The sequence below is a fragment of the Macrobrachium nipponense genome, chromosome 27 (genome assembly GCF_015104395.2).
Source record: "Macrobrachium nipponense isolate FS-2020 chromosome 27, ASM1510439v2, whole genome shotgun sequence".
NCBI lineage: Eukaryota > Metazoa > Arthropoda > Malacostraca > Decapoda > Palaemonidae > Macrobrachium > Macrobrachium nipponense.
Window position 1 is genome coordinate 31,511,041 of NC_087216.1, and position 18,771 is coordinate 31,529,811.

At 47.6% G+C, this 18,771-nt stretch overlaps 1 protein-coding gene and 1 pseudogene across 3 annotated transcripts in view; one reads left to right on the plus strand and one right to left on the minus strand.

Annotated features, from left to right (window-relative positions):
• Window positions 1-18,771, minus strand: part of LOC135200995 (ankyrin repeat and IBR domain-containing protein 1-like) — a 228,209-nt gene that overhangs the window by 52,895 nt on the left and 156,543 nt on the right. The gene's annotated exons all lie outside the window — the stretch shown is intronic.
• Window positions 1-18,771, plus strand: part of LOC135200472 (ankyrin repeat and IBR domain-containing protein 1-like) — an 85,586-nt pseudogene that overhangs the window by 47,341 nt on the left and 19,474 nt on the right.

Sequence of the window (18,771 nt, forward strand, 5' to 3'; positions counted from 1 at the left end):
AGAAGGTTTAAAAGCTGTACTAAAAAATAATGGTAGAAATGTCTAAAGTATTGAAAAAAACAAAATATAAGTGAACTAAAATTTTCCCATTTTCCCTTTTATTTTCCTTTTTTTATATCATTGCTATGATTGGTTTACAAATGTATGGGCGTTCATTTTTTTTTTTGCGCCGACTGTACTTTGGCTTTAGTTGTGCTGCCTCTTAGACTGGGTCACGCTTCTGTCAATGTCGACCCACTTATTGGGTTGCCCTTTATCACTCCGCCAGTGAGGCCATCGACCAGCACTGCCATTCGAGATGTCATGACATCACTCCCAGCATCCTCTCAGCCTATGACGCCAGCTGCGGGTGGCGTCTCTGCCTCCTGTTGTTTGTGATGTTCATCTCCATCTTCACCTATAACGTCATCACAACCATCTTGCTGAGCTATCAGAGACGTTTCAAGCTATTCTTCTCCTTCTAGCAAGAGACATCATAGAGGAGTAAGCTCTCTTCCTCCATCTGCTTCTTCACCTCCTCGTCTCCTCGCCCTTGAGTCAAACATTGGAGAATTATGGACTTTGTGGCGTTGTCTTTTGCGAGTGAGGAGGAGTGCTTCGCCGAAAAAAAAAACTCTCTACACAGCCATGTCTCTCCCTTACACATACTTGTACGGTGGGGCCATGGAAGTATTAGCTCTCAATCTCAACCATCTCCAGCGCCTGTACCTGTTCCAGTCCGTCATAAAGATGATAAGGCTCCAATTAAGAGGTCAAAGGTGCCTGCTACGACTGTGTCTCCTGCACCTTCTAAAGATTCTTCTTCTCTGCAAATGCAAATGATGTGGTTGACGGTCAAGAATGTGAGGCGACGGTTGGGTCCATGGATGTGTGTCTCATTCTTACCTGCCAAAGACCGGGACCTTAGGAGGGATCAGTTGCCCTCAGTACGTTCACTTTGGCATCGTTCTCTGTCTCGAGACCGTCACACATCCGTGTACGTGATTCGTCCCATGAACAGGTACATGGTTCCATACACTATTTGGGCTTAAGGCCATGTGTCGGTTTCTACGCATGGCCGTGTTCTGGAGCCTCTGTTTCAGGATCTTGGGTAGTTAGGGACTCCACTACAACCAGTGGGAGACATGATGCCCAACTTCCTAGGGAAGCCTCCCCAATGCCATTAGGAAAGGATTGGAGGATCCTTCCAAGCCTTCTTCTTTGCGTCATCTAGAGGAGGAAGAGAGCCAGGAGTTTCTGTCTTCTTTCTCAGAGGTTATTGATCTCATTCATGAGTTCAATAATCTTGGTGTAGAATGCAGACTCAATCTTCTGTGGCCCTATGGTATAGGTGCCTAGTCGGAAGACCAAGGCAAGATTTCGGGGGAATGCCTCGTTTGAGCTTCCCTTATCGGGGCATGGGTGAGTATCCCCTTAGAGTGTGTTTACCGCCTTGGTTTTGGGCTGAGATGGCTCTCTGCACTCCAATAGGTCCTTGAAGTTTCCTTCCTTCTCCCTCGTGCAGCAGAGGAAGTATTACTCCATCAATGTGTTCAGCTGATTCCCCATAACCTTTAATTAGGATGTGATCCGTCTTAAGCCTGGTTTGGACCCTTGATCAGGTTAGGTCTGAAGGTCCATCATTTTCTTCACAAGAGGCCTTGGCTATGGAGGCTACTGGTTCTAAACATCTTCCAGACTGTGTCCCTAGTTGGACTGTAGTCCACTGGGTAGCCAGGATAGCATCAAATCGTTGCTGAAGTAGGTTTCAGTCAGTTCTTCTGCCTTTGTCAGGCTATTGCAGTTTGGGGCTAAGGCCATTTTGTATCAAGGCCATCTTAGTGCGACTTTGTGGGGCAACTTCATCCTAGCTTGGAGGGATGTGGCCTTGTTGAAGGCAGCGGGGTTAGTAGATTCGGAGTCCTTGTCGGCCCTCTGAAACAGATATCTCCTTGAGTCGCAGCTTCTATTTCCAAGAGCTCATTGAAATGATGCGGTACATCAGGCGGTATCTAAATCAGAGGCTCATTCTTGTCCTCCTCCTCTCCCTCCACAATGGCAGACAAGACAGTCTCCTTCTGTTAAGTCAAACTCTAAAGTCAGTTTTCTTGTTGGCCCTTGGCTTCTTCGAAAAGAGTTGGGAGCTTCATGGCATAAGTTATGAGGGTGTTAAAAACGGACCTAGGGGCTTGATTTGGGTCCGTACTTTCTAATTGGTGAAAAAAAAAAAAACCCAGAATTTGTGGCTAAGAACCTGGAATCCCTCGGTGCATTATGACCGACTAGCCTCGTTTTCTATTCCCTCACTGAATGACTTTGTGGACAATGATCCACAAGTGCTCTTTTTTTTTGCCCTGTCAGAGCACTACAATGCTATCTAAAGAGGACTTGTCACCTAAGACTTAGGTGCCTGTAGACTTTTTGGTTAGCAGACGCTGGTCCAGAAAGGAAGTGTCCAAGAACACGGATTTCATTCTGGTTATATGAGACAATTAAACAGGCATCAGAGGTCTAAGTTCCTCTGGCATTTAAAAAAAAACTTGTCTGGTTCATAGAATTTTGAACGCCTGGTTCTTGGCTACGTAAATCCACATTCACTTCCTTTTACCTAAAGGACGTTGCCCACAGGTTTTTGGACATTTTTTCCTTGGGTCCGTTTGGTGGCTACCCAACAAGTTGAGTAATTCACCCGCCCAGTGTCCCTGGTGGGACAGTTTTGTATCTTACCTAAAATGATTGTTTGGAAGAGAGAATGAGTGAGTTGGCTAGCCTCTTTCTTTCTCTTTTTTCCTTTCTTCTTACTAAGGGCAGGTAGAAGAATAGACACTATATGCTGGAACTGGTCTGATACAGGTGAGTAGGGTGGTCATACTGTTGGTAGTTTTGTATTGTTACTATGCAATAGACAAATCTGCTATTCAGTAGCAAGTGCTCCTCACTCTAGCAAGGGGAGTGAGGAGTGGTGACAAACCTTTGTGGCTTGCATGGTTTGTTGCTTGAACTGGCAAAGTTTTCTTTTTGTTCCTGGATTACAATGAATCTGGTCATATATCGTGTTTCAACCCAGACGGCTGAGTCTTTAGATATATGATTGTCTATTCTCTCACGGGCTTGGACCACTTTCTTTAGAACTCATTCTTTTAGGAAAGGTGGTCAGGTGGGCTAAACTCCCAGTTGGTTTAAGGTACTTGTACCTCCCTCCAAGTATAAGTCTATCCTATTGTTAAGACCGAAGGTTTGTTCTGCGTATGAACAAATGATAAATTTTTATTTTTAATCAGTCTGTATTTTTCATAGCTAACAAACCTGAGTTCTTAACCTTTACTACTCACCTTTAACTGCTCCTCTCTCTTTTCCTGGGTTGGGAGAAAGATTGAGCACAGCACAGGGGTTTATGCCTGGTTGGTGACCAGCTTCCACCTTGTATACGCATGAGTTGCCAGATGCCACAGATTCCTTGCTTTACAATCTTTGATTGTTTTTAACTGGTTTCCAGCTGACACAAGAAGATTATCATATTGTTAAGACTTGAGGTTTGTTAGCTATGAAAAATACAAATTGATTAAAAATTTGTCATATTGTGTTCTGGATACTGTATAACCTCAGCGACATACAGTGCTATTCTTTTTGGTGAAGTTTACCTCAAGGAGGGGGCTTCTTCCAGAATAATAACAATAGAGATATAATATAATAATAATAATAATAAATGATAGTATAGTAGTAGTTATAAGTTTCACCACAGCATAATAATTAGATGATTAAAAAGTAACTGTAGAGAATTACAAACAGAAGTCTTAAGTAAACAATGACTAGCTGTAGAAACTGCAAATTTTTTGCCAAAAGAGAATGCTATGCTCCGATATTGTTAAGACTTGAGGTTTGTTAGCTATGAAAAATACAAATTTGATTAAAAATTTGTCATATTGTGTTCTGGATACTGTATAACCTCAGCGACATACAGTGCTATTCTTTTTGGTGAAGTTTACCTCAAGGAGGGGGCTTCTTCCAGAATAATAACAATAGAGATATAATATAATAATAATAATAATAATGATAGTATAGTAGTAGTTATAAGTTTCACCACAGCATTAATAATTAGATGATTAAAAATTAACTGTAGGAATTACAAACAGAAGTCTTAAGTAAACAATGACTAGCTGTAGAAACTGCAAAATTTTTTGCCAAAAGAGAATGCTATGCTGCTCCGATACGTATACAAAACCCCTCAGTCCTTTAACAATAGGAAGGTATTTAGAGGCAGCTGAACGGTCGTAAGCTTCGAACAAGGGGTTCGGTAGTTAACTACTTGTTCAGCAGTTGGCGGTCAGCCCGACTGCGAGGAGAGGAGTCACTTTGCTTTCGGCCACGCTGGTGGATAGACGTGCTGCTCGCCTCTCTGCCTGCTTTCAAGTCGTATGCTTGGTTTTCTTCACATCGTGAAGGCTTTTTCTCTTAGTGTGCATGTACAAAGCGTACGTAAGTACGTGTCTGTTTTTGTATATTCATACTAAGGTGATTATTGAGTTATTATGGATTACCTGAGAGCGGAGAAACCCCCTCGGCCCCCAATCAGCCACAGATTGTGCCCTGGTGTGGAGGGCTGAAGTGTGGGGCCTTTTCGGTCCTCTGTAGAGGTAGATCCTCATGAATTTTGCACTCTGTGCCGAGGGCGAGAATGCTCTCGCACCGAGCTTGTGATGTTTGCATTGTTTGGTCGGTGGAGCAGTGGGAGCGCTATGGAGGGAGGAAGAAGCCGCGTAAGCCGGCCAGGAGTCATCGAAGGGATCTCCGGTTACTCCCTTGGTCACGGACTCGTCGTTCTTCTTTCTTACCTCCATCTCAGCTCCCTCGTATGGCTCCTTCCCCTTGGGGAGGTTTATCTCGCTCCTTCTCCTCTCTCGATCAGTTCGAGCGTGGAGGAGGGGGCTAGATACCCGCCCGGATGTTCTGTTGTATTCGGGGTTGTCCGTTCGCTCAGGGTGGGAACTGTCCCCCCCGGTCGAGTGGAAACCCCCCTCCCTTACTAACCCGACTACTCTTCCTTCCTCAGATCTGCTTGCCACGGGAGACAATCTCGGCTGGGCCTGGTACTCGCTGGGGCTCCAGGAGACACAGAGTGTTCACGGGTTGCTTAGTCATCTGGCGAGAGGGACCAGACCGGTAAACGCATGGCCCTACCACAACCACGACGGTATCCACGCCTGGCTACGCTGCTCTGCCACCACCTGGTATACACCCAGCACGTTGCCATGGTTACCCCGGCAGCTGCTGTTCAGGCACCGCTGCCAGAGGTGAGGAGGTATACCGTGGAGCTGCCGCCTGGTTTTGCCGCTCTTGCTCCAGCCCTGACTTCCGGTGTCCCAGAGCTCTTCTGACGCTCAGGACCATCGCCGCTGTTCTCGGTCCAGCCGCTCTCCCTGGGAGAGCCCCTCAACAAGGCCTGCAGCTCAATCGCCACCGTGGGTTGGCGATCGCCTGCAGCCCCCCCAGCAACTGGTTCTGCCAGTGGGTGAGGGGGGAGCGTCAGGTCTACTTCTCCTATCCCTTCAACTTCCTCGGCTACACTGGGAAGAGCGAGGCGATCAGGAGTGATCGCAAGGGGCACGATCCTCGTGATTCCGCCACGACGCCCTACGAACCTGGCACGGTCCTAGGACCGACCAGATCGTACGCGGCGCAAGTGGCAGGAGGAGACCATGAGGGGTCTGTTGTGGTTCCTCCTGTGGAAGGAGGAGGGTCTCGGGGATACATTCTCGCTGGACGGGCTTGACGTTCCATCTCCGCAGGACGCAATCACTCCCGAGATCCAGTGGTTGTTCGCTGAGGTTATTGCGCTGATTTGTCAGCACAATGACCTCGGGGAAGGATCACCGCTCCCACCTTCCGAGCCTACATCGGGTTAGGAGTCTTTCTGGGGACTCAAAAGGAACCCAGGGCGCAGTGGATCTGCCGCGATCAGCCTTGGCTGACAGTGTGCTGAGCCAGGTGGATGCTCTCGTCTAGGGACAGGAGGGTTTGCTTCAGTCAGGCAGGTCGCCCAAGCTCCTTCGCCCACCTCTACCACGACAGAGGCACTTTTACGTGCCATCAGAGGACCCTCTGCTGCCCAAACAGGTTAACCCGGAGCTAGTTAGGCTAACTCCGGGGGTCTCTCTGCAGCAGCTCCTGTTGGAGAACCTCTGGTTCTCGCAGCAAGAGGCACTTGCCTTGGAATCTACCACCATGGCAGCATTCCAAGCAGTCTCCTGGATAGACCTGTGGTCCCTCACAGTGTCTAAAGCTGCGGCCTCCTTGGGAAACATCACTCCTGAAGGGGACCCGGCTTTCGTGAGACTGTGCCAGTCTGGAGGTAGGGCTATCTCCTACCTGGCCCACCAGACAGCTAACCTGTGGGCCAACCTGGTTCTGAGGCGTAGCGACGCTGTCCTCACTCAAGTAACCAGGGCGGCTGAGCGAGAGGCGGCCTTGGGTCTTTGCAACGGACCGGTTTGGAGTTCCTCCTCTCTCTTCCCCAGAGAGATGGTGGACGCTGCGGTGGAACAATGGCGCACTGATGAAAGTGACCGTTTAGTCCACCAGGCAGTCTCGAAGGTGGCTGGGCAACCTCGAATGACTGCGGCTAAGCCCAAGAGTTTAGCTATTGCTTCCTCTGCGGCTAAGACGATCGCTTCGTCAAAGCAAGAGGAAAGACTCTGCCTTCGACTTCGACTGTAAGGAGCGACCGTAACCAGCCCTCCTCCCAGTCCTTCTCTCGAGGAGGAACTGGGAAGAAGGTCAAAGAGAGGAGGGAAACGCTAGGGACAGCATTCCCCCTCACCTGCTGTCGGGAAGTGGGGGTTTGCCTGGCGAGCCATTGGGCAACATGGCAGCGCTACGGAGCGGAGACCTGGATAGTGAACGTTCTTTTCAGGATGGATATTTACTACCCTTCGAGTCTTGGCCACCCTCACCTCCAACCCAGTCCATCATCAGACGTACGTTCTTGGTTCGGCCAAGGACGTGGCGCTTTGGCAGGAAGTAGAAGCCATGCTGAGCAAACGAGCTGTGGAGATCGTATGGGATCAGTCGCTGGACTTCTAGTCAACTCTTCCTGGTGGAAAAGTCCTCGGAGGACTGGCGCCCAGTGATAGATCTCTCTCCCTTGAACCGATTTGTTCGCCAGACTCGGTTCACGATGGAAACAGCACGATCAGTGCTCGATTCCATCAGGGAGAACGACTTCGTGCTTTCTGTGGATCTGAAGTACGTGTATTTCCAGATACCCATCCATCAATCCTCCAGGAAGTACCTCCGCTTCATCCTTGATGGAACGGTGTACCAGTTCAGGACACTTTGTTTTGGTCTCTCTACCACCCCACAGGTGTTCACGCGAGTGTTCACGCTGGTGTCGGCTTGGGCCCACTCGGTAGGGATATGTCTTCTAAGGTATCTTGACGATTGGTTAGATCCTGGCGAGCTCCCCCGCTCACATTGCTACAGGACAGAGATCGACTTCTCGAATTCTGCCGCGATCTGGGGATCGTAGTGAATTACGAGAAGTCAGTTCTTGAGCCCAAGCAGAGGATGAAGTACCTGGGCATGCTGATCGATATGGTAGCAGGGCGAGTCTTCCCCGCAGACTGCGGATCAGCAGGTTCAGGGAGGCAGCAGGACAGTTCATGTACCTACAGGAGCAGCCAGCTCAGCAGTGGCAGGTCGTGATCGGTCACCTGTCGTCTCTCGAGAAGCTAGTCCCTCACAGAAGTCTTCACCTGTGGTCTCTTCAATGGAGACTAAAGGAGTGTTGGTCACAGGCAAGAGACCCACCTTTCTTCCCCGTGTCCCTCACAGAGGAGGTGAGGCAGGACCTAGCCTGGTGGCTGGACGATGGGAACCTCGTAAGAGGAGTGCCTCTACGCACACACACACACACACCCCGGGGATATTGCTGTTTTCAGACGCATCGACCGAGGGATGGGGCGCACGCCTAGAGGTGTGTGTGTGGAACCATCACGACAAGCACCTTCACATCAACGTCCTGGAGCTCAAGGCAGCGTTTCTCACTCTCCAAGAGTTTCAAGATCGTCTGGTGGGACACTCAGCGGTGTTGATGAGCCGACAACACCACGGTAGTGGCGTATGTCAACAAACAGGGGGCCCTAGTGTCCCTCCCATTGCATCAGTTGATGTTGCAGGTGCACGAGTGGGCCGTGGCACACTCAGTAGAGCTGTCAGCCCGCTACATTCCAGGCAAGAGGAATGTGGTAGTGGACAAGTTCAGCCGTCGGGATCAGGTGATAGGAACCGAGTGGTCCTTCATCCAGACGTGGTGGAAAGGCTCTTCAACCTGTGGGGGCGTCCAGTCGTGGATCTGTTCGCCACCTGGCACAACAGAAAACTCCAGATTTTCTACTCGGTTGTGCCAGACTCATGGGCAGCTGCAGAGAACACTCTTCAACACCCGTGGGTCAACCTCTTCGTGTACGCCTTTCCCCCGTTCTGTCTGATTCGCAAGGTGATCAGCAGGGCGCTGGTCACCTCGAATCTTCGGATGATCCTGGCGGTGCCCAAATGGCCTCAGGCCGTTTGGTACCTGGACCTACTGGCTCTGCTCGCCAAAGCACCAAGAGAGATTCCCCCCTGGCACAGCCTCCGTCCCAGCCACACGTAGAACAGTATCACTGGTCGGTCGGGTCCCTGTGTCTTCACGGCTGGCTGTTATCCACCATCTCTTGTGAGCGAGAGGCTTTTCTCACAGCGCAGCAACAGAGATGGCGGGGTACCTCAGACAGTCCTCTGCAGCTGTATACCTGGGAAAGTGGTCCGTAGGAGTTTGACTCAAAGACCCTTCGAGCCACTCTGAGAGTCGTTAGACAGGGATCTGACCCTCAAGACCCTCTTCCTGGTGGCCCTGGCATTGGCAAGAGAGTAGGGGCAACTTCATGGTCTTTCCTTCGACATTAAGCATTCCAGGGGATGGGGATCTGTGACACTCGATTTCATCCCAAACTTTGTAGCGAAGACTCAGAATCCTTCGGTCATGACGACCCGTTTCGAGTCTTTCACGATCCCCTCCCTGAAGGACTTCACTGATAATGATGCGGATGAGATGCTGCTTTGTCCTGTGAGGGCGCTACGGCGCTATCTGAAGAGAACTCGACACCTCAGGCCTGAGTGTCGACGCCTCTTCGTTAGCACTGGGGTTACCGAGAAAGAGGTTTCCAGGAACACTCTTTCTTTCTAACTGCGTGAGGTGATCAGGAGGGCGTACGACACGGATGGTAGTGATGACACCCGTACCCTTCGTCTGAGAGCTCACGAAGTCAGAGGTATTGTTCCAACCCTTGCGTTCCGCAAGAACTTCTCCATGGCGCAGGTTCTGAAGGCAGGGGTTTGGGCCAACCAAACCACCTTCACTTCCTTCTACCTTCAGGATATTACCCACAGGTCCTTGGACACCTTTTCCTTGGGACCCATGGTGGCTGCTCAACAAGTTGTGTAGTCTACCCAGCACCCGAGCGGACAGAACAGCATCGCATCCTTGTGTGACTGCATGAATGGACGAGTGAAAGAGAGTGTGACTGGCTTCTCTTACTCCTTCGTTCTTCCTCCTCTACCTGTGGGCAGAGGGCCGCGGTCGTCACTACGCTGAACAGGAAGCAGATGCAGGTAAGCTACACGACTGAGCTCCATCCTATTCCTTTCAGCTTTCAGTAGGGATAGGAGTATTTATCCACCACTCCCCAACAAGGGGGGGGAGAGTGGAAGCCAATAAGAGACAAACCCATGACTTCATATTTGCTCTTGAATTAGGAACTAGTTCTTGTGTTTTTGCTATTTATAAGAGGTACGCTTGCCTCCCTCTTATGAATTTGGTTGAGAAGTCTGGCCACTGATCCTGCGGTGCACACCCCGATCAGCTGGGCAGAGGCTAGGATCCCTCCCTTTGCTCTTACAACCAGGGAGGGAACCAAGGTCGGACGAACACCAGTCTGTTCATAAGACTCAGATTCCACCTACCAATATGTGAGTCTTCCTATGTTAAATGACCAAGGGTTTGTATACGTATCAGAACAAATAACGCTTTGTCAAAAATTGTATTTTTCCTAACTATACAAACCTGAGGTCCTTTACACATAGTCCCACCTCATGCCACCCCTCACTCTGCGTTTCCTGGGCGTAAAGCAGTGACTCCTCTCCTCGCAGTCGAGCTGACTGCCAACTGCTTATGACCAGTTCAGCTGCCGCTAAGTACCTTCCTATTGTTAAAGGACCTCAGGTTTGTATAGTTAGGAAAATAAAATTTTTGACAAATTGTTATTTTGGAATTGGTTCACTACTTTATTTTAGTTTTACTAATATACAGAGTAGTTAAGGCCACTCAAAAAAAAAAAAAAAACAAAAAAAAAAAAAAAAGATTAGTACTTACTGTTCAGAAAACAACTTGAAAAACCTTAGTTGGTGCAATGCTGGCCTAAAAATATGGATTTTTTACTAATGAAATCTTTTATAAAAGCATTTCAAAATTTTTATGGTATACATAGAGGGCAATAAAAAACAAAGGATGAATAAAGCAAGAACTGATCCAAAATCCAAGTGAAAGTATGGGGAGAATACTTTTAGCTGTAAATTGGTTAGCACATAAAATGATTAACAATTTGCCTATAATAGACCTTTGGGAACCAGGTCTTGTTTCTTCTCTTCTCAGAATGAAGTGTCTGGAATTTGTAGATGCATGAATAGGCTATGTAAAAATAATTAGTGTGTGATGAAATACTTTTGGTTTTCCAGTTTAAACCTTTTGTTGTGTAAAGCACTATGGTAGATTATATATAATTTTGATGTTCTTTTTTTTATTTTTTTTTAAAGGGAATGTCTTGGCGAGCACACTCTCCATCAGGATGTGAGCAGTGGGCTGAGTGGCAGGGAAAAGTAGCAGAGGTGAAGCCTGAGGAGTTGAGGATAATTCGGGTGAGACTGAAGACGCAGCTAATTTTTTATGGCTTGTCACCAACTCAAAAGCTTGTCCAAATTGCAAGAGTCCTATCAGAAGAATGAAGGATGTAATCACATGAAATGTTCAAAGGTATGTGTAGTAATCATAAGTACTGTGCAGACCAATGTGTAACAAAGAATTTTCAGTGATAGTGTCTGACCTTAGATGAGGGGACTGCTCTTGAAAAAACATTTTTACACTAAACTTTTTTTTTATTAGAATTCCATGTCTTAATAACATAATCAGTGCTATATCTTAGTTGTTTGTCTGTCAAACTCTTATCAGTGATTTTCAATTAGCATTTATTACTTGTAAATGTCTTGACCTGTGTTTTTGTTTCTGCTAAACATTGTTTTGTTTGTTTTGATATATAAATATTCTGAAATCAAGTTTGTAAGTTGTTTAACTGTGATAATTAATGTTCAATAATCAGAAACTTGTAGTAAAAGTTGTCTTCATTTTCTTTTCAGTGCAAATTTGATTTTTGTTGGGTGTGTTTAGAGAGTTGGAAAAAAAACACTCATCAGCAACTGGTGGATACTTTCGATGCAACAGATTTGATGCTCAAAGTAAAGCTGATGAAAAACTTGGTGTACTTATGTCAGAGGTTAGTATTTCCATTGTTCATTTTGTAGTATGGAACTGATCAGTTATGTTTGGAGTTTCACCTTATGCCAGTTTCATTCTATGCAATCAGGGGAAATTTGTGCCATGGAATTCTCATTAGAGTTAAATTTTCTGTATTATTTCCTCCTATAAAAAAGGAGTATAAAAGGGATTTTGACGTAAGGAAAAATCTATTTCTGGGCGATTGGCTCGTGTCGCCAGCGAAATATCCTTTAATCTATTATTTCTAGGGTAAATGTACTAACACATACCAGAGAATAAATAAAATAAAGAAAAAAGGTCAGTATAACTGACTCGCTCACCCTCCAAGAGGTGTCGGTATGAACCACTAGGCGAGTGAGACCACTACCACGAGCCAATACCAATAGAAATCTCCCACAACAAAAAACCCTCCATGAGGAGAGCCGACCCACAGAGTGAGCAGCTCGTACTACTACTACTCCATCCCATGCTGCCGACTGCTGCGCCTCTGGTGGCCATCCTGAAGTTAGCAGACAATCTTGGGCGAAGGGATGGGTAGGGTGGGATTTCGCTGGCGACACGAGCCAATCGCCCAGAAATAGATTTTTCCTTACGTCAAAATCCCTTTTCTGGGCTCAGCTCGTGTCGCTGCGCGAAATCGTACCAGAGAAATAGCACAAGATTGTAAACAAAAGTAATAAAATAAATCAGAATAGGTCTCAAATAAAAAATAAAGTAAATATAAAAAAGAATATAATTGCTAAAAAGATACAAATACACAGTGATACAAAATAGAAATATGCTTAAATTACCCTTAATTCTAAACATGTTTCTTATCATAAGGTAATTACATATGTACAGAGGTAAATTGGCTTACATGTAACAAAATGGTATCTGTGTAAAGGCATGTATCAAAATATAATAGCAATTAAAATAATCAAATGAACAAATTAAACAACAAGGATAATATATAAGGAATGCATATGACTTAATATACAAAACCCATAACCATTATAAATGAGATGTATCCCCTAGCATAAAAATAAGGGGGTAACATCCATGAGATCAAAAATCCATAATCATCTGTGAGTGTCCCTAGTCAAAAAATAGGGGGCACACACTACATCATCATATAAGCAGCTAAGACACCAGGTGAATGTAAATGAACACGGTAGGAATAGACGAACTGTTGGGTGAAGCAGGTAGAAAGGAGGACTGAATCTTCTACTACAATTTAACTAGAATCAGGGGAAACTATGTTTCCCGCTGCTACTGCTGAAAATTTCAGAGCTTCCAAGGACTTAAGGTAATGGCGTTTGAACACTGTCGGCGATTTCCATCCGGTATACTTTTTCAACTCATCGAAGTTCATGTGTTTGGAAATAATTAATTGAGGTGGCTAACTGCCCTGACATCATGTACTTTCGGGAAAGAGTCAGGATTGGCTTGCCTTAATAAAGTACAGGATTTGTTGCCTGATGCCTTTAACTGGATAAAGTTCCACCTTTTTCCCTCTTAAAGAGGGGGACCCGATGAGGATGAGGAGGTCCTGGACAGAAAGGCTCGTAAAGTTGTAACTGGGCAAAGAGATACGTCTTGTGGAAGGGGTAGTACCTTCCAAGGTTCCCACCTCATCAAAGGGTCTTCATTCTTTGCTAAAAAGCTACGTTCCGGAGAAAGTAGTACCTCACCCCCTGTGGGAAGGAATTGAATATGATCCGGATCTCTGGACAAAGCCGACAGTTCTGAAATTCTTGCTCCTGAGCTAAAGCTTAATAAAAACGTTTTCCTTAAGAGCATTATAAACGAGCATGTGTCATTATCGGTTTCTGAAGCCAGTTTTAGAACATCGTTTAAGAACCATGAAACTGACGTAGGCCTTACAGAAGGTCTAAGTCTAGCACATGCCTTAGGATAGACGAGAAGTAGGAATCCGTCAAGTCTATGTTGAACCCAAAATTGAAATATCTTCTTTTTCAAGGCTGACTTGTTGTCGTAATCGTGCTAGCTGCTAAACCTTTTTCAAATAAGGATCTGAAAAAGGATATAGCTGAATTAACTGTCATGATTCTAATATCAGATTCTCTCAGGAAGATTGCTAACTTTTTGACAGCAGCATCATACTGTCTCAAAGTTGAATCCCTTTTATCGGATTCCAGGAAGAGAATATTCTGGGTCAATATTCGCATCTCTTTTTGCCGCAAACTTCATGAAATCCATAAAGTTAGGGTTTTGAGAATCCCTGAGGAAGCGAACACAGTCTTCGTTTGTACTGACTGGGAGAGCTGGGATTGGGGATCCGAAGAGGAAAGGACGAAGGCCCAGCTCCAGAATTAGGGGATACCAATTGCTGCTTCGGACCAGTCTGGGGCTACTAGAGCCACTTGACCCTTGAAACGTCCTGAGTTGTTTAAAACTTTCATAAGAAGATTCACTGGGGGGAAGACATAAATCTTCTTCCAGTTGTTCCAGTCTAGAGCCAGGGCGTCCGTGGCATAAGCCAGAGGGTCCAGGTTGGGGGCTACATAACAGGGGAGTTTGTGATTCGCTTGGGACGCGAAGAGATCCACCTGTAGCCCTGGGACTCTTGGAGGATCCATTGGAACGAACTGTTGTCCAGTGACCATTCCGACTCTAGGGGTACTGATCGGGATAACGCGTCTGCTATGACGTTTCTCACTCCAGCTATGTGAGTGGAGGAGAGATGCCAACTGAAACTTGTCTGCCAGGGAGAAGATGGCTACCATCACATGATTTAGATGACGTGACTTGGAGCCTCCTCTGTTTATACAATGTACTACCACTGCGCTGTCCAGAACTAGCTTTATGTGGGAGGGAGTACTTTGGTGGGCACAACCTTTTTAGAGTCAAAAGAACGCTGCCATTGCCTCCAGTACGTTTATATGGAACTGACTGAACTGAGGTGACCAAGTTCCTTGAACCTTTTGGACCTGGGAATACCTCCCCAACCGCTTAAGGACGCGTCTGTGTGGATGGTAATCCCAGGTGGTGGGAGGGAACTGAAGGGGTACTGACACTGACAAATTCTTGACTTTCGCCCACGGCCGAAGTCGATTCTTTAGAATCAGAGGGACTGAGGATAGTTTGTCCCTGGACCTGACATTGCTCGTGAGCGCCAAATTCTGGTTAGGTCTTTCAGTTTGGCTTTCATTAAGACGTTCGTCACTGATGCAAACTGGAGAGAACCCAGGATCCTCTCCTGAGCTCTCCTTGACGCCAGTTTGTGACTTAGAAATTGCTTGACTGACTTCGCTATTTCTTTCCTTTTGGTTGATGGAATCGACAGAGTATGGGAGGATAGATTCCATTGAATGCCCAGCCACTGAAAGTCTGACTCTGGAGTGAGTCTTGACTTGGTCCTGTTTATCTTGAAGCCTAGATATTCCAGGAACTGAATCACTTTCAGTGTAGCTCTGTTGCATTCCTCGACTGTTGGAGCCCAGATCAAAACAATCGTCGAGATACGCTACTACCATAATCCCTTGCGATCTGAGTTGTTGTACTACCACTTCCGCTAGTTTCGTGAACACCCTGGGTGCCACGTTGAGTCCGAAGGGACTACCTTGAAGGAGAATGTCTGGTCTCCTATCTTGAAACCCAGATATGGACGGAAGTGTCTTGCAATAGGGATATGATAGTAGGCGTCTGTAAGATCGATAGAGGTGGTGACGGCCCACGGGGAAGAAGTAAGCCGCACCTGTGAGATCGTGAGCATCTTGAACTTGTCGCAGCGGTATGGCTAAGTTTTAAAGCGGTGGGACAAGTCTAAGATTACCCATTCTTTTTTTTTTTGTGAGCCTTTCTTTGGCACGCTGAACAAGCGACCTTGAAATTTTAATCTCTTGACTCTCGCTATAGCTTCCTTTTCTGAAGGAGGTCGTCTGCGTACTCTGTCAATTCCTTGGAAGGAAGTTGACGGAAAGGTCTGGATGGAGGTGGGTTCGTCAACCAGCTCCAACCCAGGCCTTTTGACACTATGCTCTGAGCCCATTCGCTGAAGTTCCACCGGTGGCGAAAGTGAAACAGCCTCCCTCCTACCTGGAAGTTCTTCATTGGTTCTGGTAACCGCCTCGGCCTCCTCTGAAGTGCTTTCCCCTGTTAAAGGGGCCTCCCGATCCTCTCCCACGAAAGGAACGCTTACCTCTGCCTCCCTTACCCGAGCGGTCATGCTCTGCGAAGCTTGACTCTCGAAGGCTTGATTGTAAGCTGGGGAGATGGCGTAAGAGGTGGAGGGCTGAGGCTGAGGGGATATCACATAAATTGGCTGTGATTGAGCCCTTAGAGGTGGAAGGTTGGGCAGTTTGCACTAAGGGCACCGTTGGAACTTGCTGAGGAAAGCGTGGCTGCTTTTTCTGGTAAGGATGGAAACGCCTAGGTTTCCTCTGTCCCTTACCTTTAGGTGTTAAGTCTTGTCTCCTCTTAGCCGTAATGCCCCCAACGGGTCCCCTTAAGGCTCTGGTTTAGCCTCGTAGCCTCTGACTGTACTTCCTTCACCATAGCTTTATGGGAAGAGATCTGCTCCCCCAGATGTTAGACGAGAGTAACCATTCGGCTCATGTCGAATGGTTGCCTCTTGCAGGACATGCTTCCTACAATTCGTTCTAGCAGTGGCAAACTCAAACATATCCGACTGTACCGTTTGAGTCAGGGCTTTGGTCATGAGCTTAAAAAAGCGGTCTGAGCCATAAGCTATGGTTGCTACCTCGGACATAGCCATAGAGTTAATCGATCTGGCTAATCGCGATTTCGCGTCAAATTCAGCCTGAATAAGGCTATCTGGGAGCCTGGGTAGCTTTTCACCAAACTGCTCCATGCACAGTCCGGTTTTGAGTTTGCCAGCTGAGAAGGTGTTTGGCAAGTCCTCCACAATTCTCCGGCTGAGGGGAGCAACGGAGATGTGGGATCTGCTTCCTTTAATTGAGGCATGGATTCCCCTTCTGGGCCGCTGGGATGGTAGACCTAGCGATCTTTGTCAAGAACGAGGAGCGGGTACTCTCCTCCATTGTGAAATGGTAAAGGGACTCTTGAAAGGTTGTATCCTGGTATTAGAACAATCCATGTCCTCTAAACATCTGAGCCATTCTCTCTGAGCCTGGTCTCGTGAATAGAGGACTGTCTCCTTTGGTACCCTATCATCCCGAACCATGGCTGAAGCTGTAAGCCTTGCGTAGCCTATGAACGGAGGCTGGAGGCCTTCCGGAAAGAACTCGAACTCCTATATCCTTCGAGTTCCGAATTCCGGTATGGAGATGAGACCGTCTTGGAAGGGGGCGTATGATGCTACTCTCCATGGATTGTTCATCGAGAACGGAGGTAGTGAGTCATACGGAGGAAGCTGAGTTCCACTCGTATTGGAAAGTGAAGGAGAGGCTAGAGGGAAGGGCTTCTCTCAGTCCGGCTATAATGGAGTCCTGGGTAAGTTAATCCTATCCGACAGACGAGAGATCATTTGTCCATGCTACTCTTTAAGGACCCAACCAGGTCGCCCACCTGTTGCAACAGCAGCATTGGAGTCCAAGCCGGAGCTGCTGCGGAGGTGGAGGGGTGGCTCTGAACCGGAACTAAGGGTAGCGGAACTGGTGACTCTGCCGGGGTGCGAGATCTCTCTCTAGAGGATTACTCCTCGAGGACTTTAGAGCCGGAGCCAGAAGCTTTAGACCTATCTGCTCCGGGATTGCCAGCCGGAGACTTACGTGAGGAGGAAGACGCCGAAGTCGACTTCTTAGAAGACGACGACGTCTTAGTCAAGGATTTCACTGCTTGACCCTTGACCTTAGGTCTAACCGAAAGCGTCAGGAGGAGTATATAATTCATCGCCTGTAAAGCCTTGGAAGGATGGAGAGGTTGCAGGAGTAGAAGAAACAGTCACACCCAAGGGTGACCCTTGGGTGTCCACCATACCTACCTCGACCACAGGTCGTTCTACACCTACCATAGGTTCACATTAATACTAAAGTCGCGACGTCCGTGGAGATATCCTGGTCTTGGTCGGTTAATGAGGCAGCCAGCTGTTGTTGGATGAAGGCGATAGTAGGGGCCGCTACTGGGTCGACGTATCCTGTCGCCTTGCCTCCGGGGAAGATTAACAGCGCCAACCGCTTCTCCAAGATGTAGGGCATACCCTTGGCGGCGTTCTTCCCAAAACCGACCGACCCAGCCCGCAGGGTTGCCAGAGCTGTATCTTTCACTGCCGGCGCCTGGAAGAGAGGGCGAAGATTAGATTTAAGAATCACTTAAAACTAAACTTAAAATATAACTTAAACTTAGATGCCTTAAGTTAAAGTGGATGATGAAAACTTAAGCACTAAAACAGAAGCGGAGATGGAATACTCACCCCTTCTAAAAGCTGGCTCACCAGATCGTAACATATGGTACACGTCTCATGGTACCAGACCTGGATGTCCCCGTGCAGAGTCGCGCATGGAGCATGGGACCGGCAAACTTCGTGTCCACATGGGTCCTGAAGTGTGGCGGCGCATCCCGGATGCTCACAGTTGGTGGCCTGTAAGTGGGAAGACACATGAGTATCTTAAAGAATAACAACTTACATGGCTAAAGGACAGAAGAAAACTCCGTTGCATGCCGGAGGCTCGGCCCAAAAAATTTGGGCCATAACCCCCCCCTTGCATCAGATGAACTAGGCTATAATCCCGGAGATATCCGGTAACGACAATGTAAGGGGGGGGGGGGGGGGAAGGTTTAAGGTACTTAAGATAAACTTATAGTTAATCTAATAACACTTAAACCTAAAACTCAAACGAACCGGAACGAGTCCAGTGCGTGGCGGAGTGTAGTAACTCAGCGATACGGTAAGGTTAGTAGGGACCTACTGTATGTTCCGGTCCACTCTACTGGATGGACTAACATCTTCCCGCTAGATGCTAGGACTCCGATCAGGAAAGGAGTCCAAGTAAGGTCGGGAAGAGCGAGGAGACATACAGGCTCGAGCGAACCGGAGGCGACCAGGAAGCAACGGATGGGGGAAAGGCCAGTACCCTCCACCACGTTACCACCGGGCCGGACCGATGAGACGGAGAGATCGTGTCCAGTCTGGGTGTCCCGTCCCTCCCTGGCCCCTCCGCCTGAGGGGGGGAGAGGGAGGCATGCTCCGGGTATGTGGAGCGAGCGTGGGCAGAACCGACCCACCCTCCCCCGACTCAATGGAAGAGCGAGAGGAGGGGGAAGGGGACTGGGCAGGCGTCTGGCTG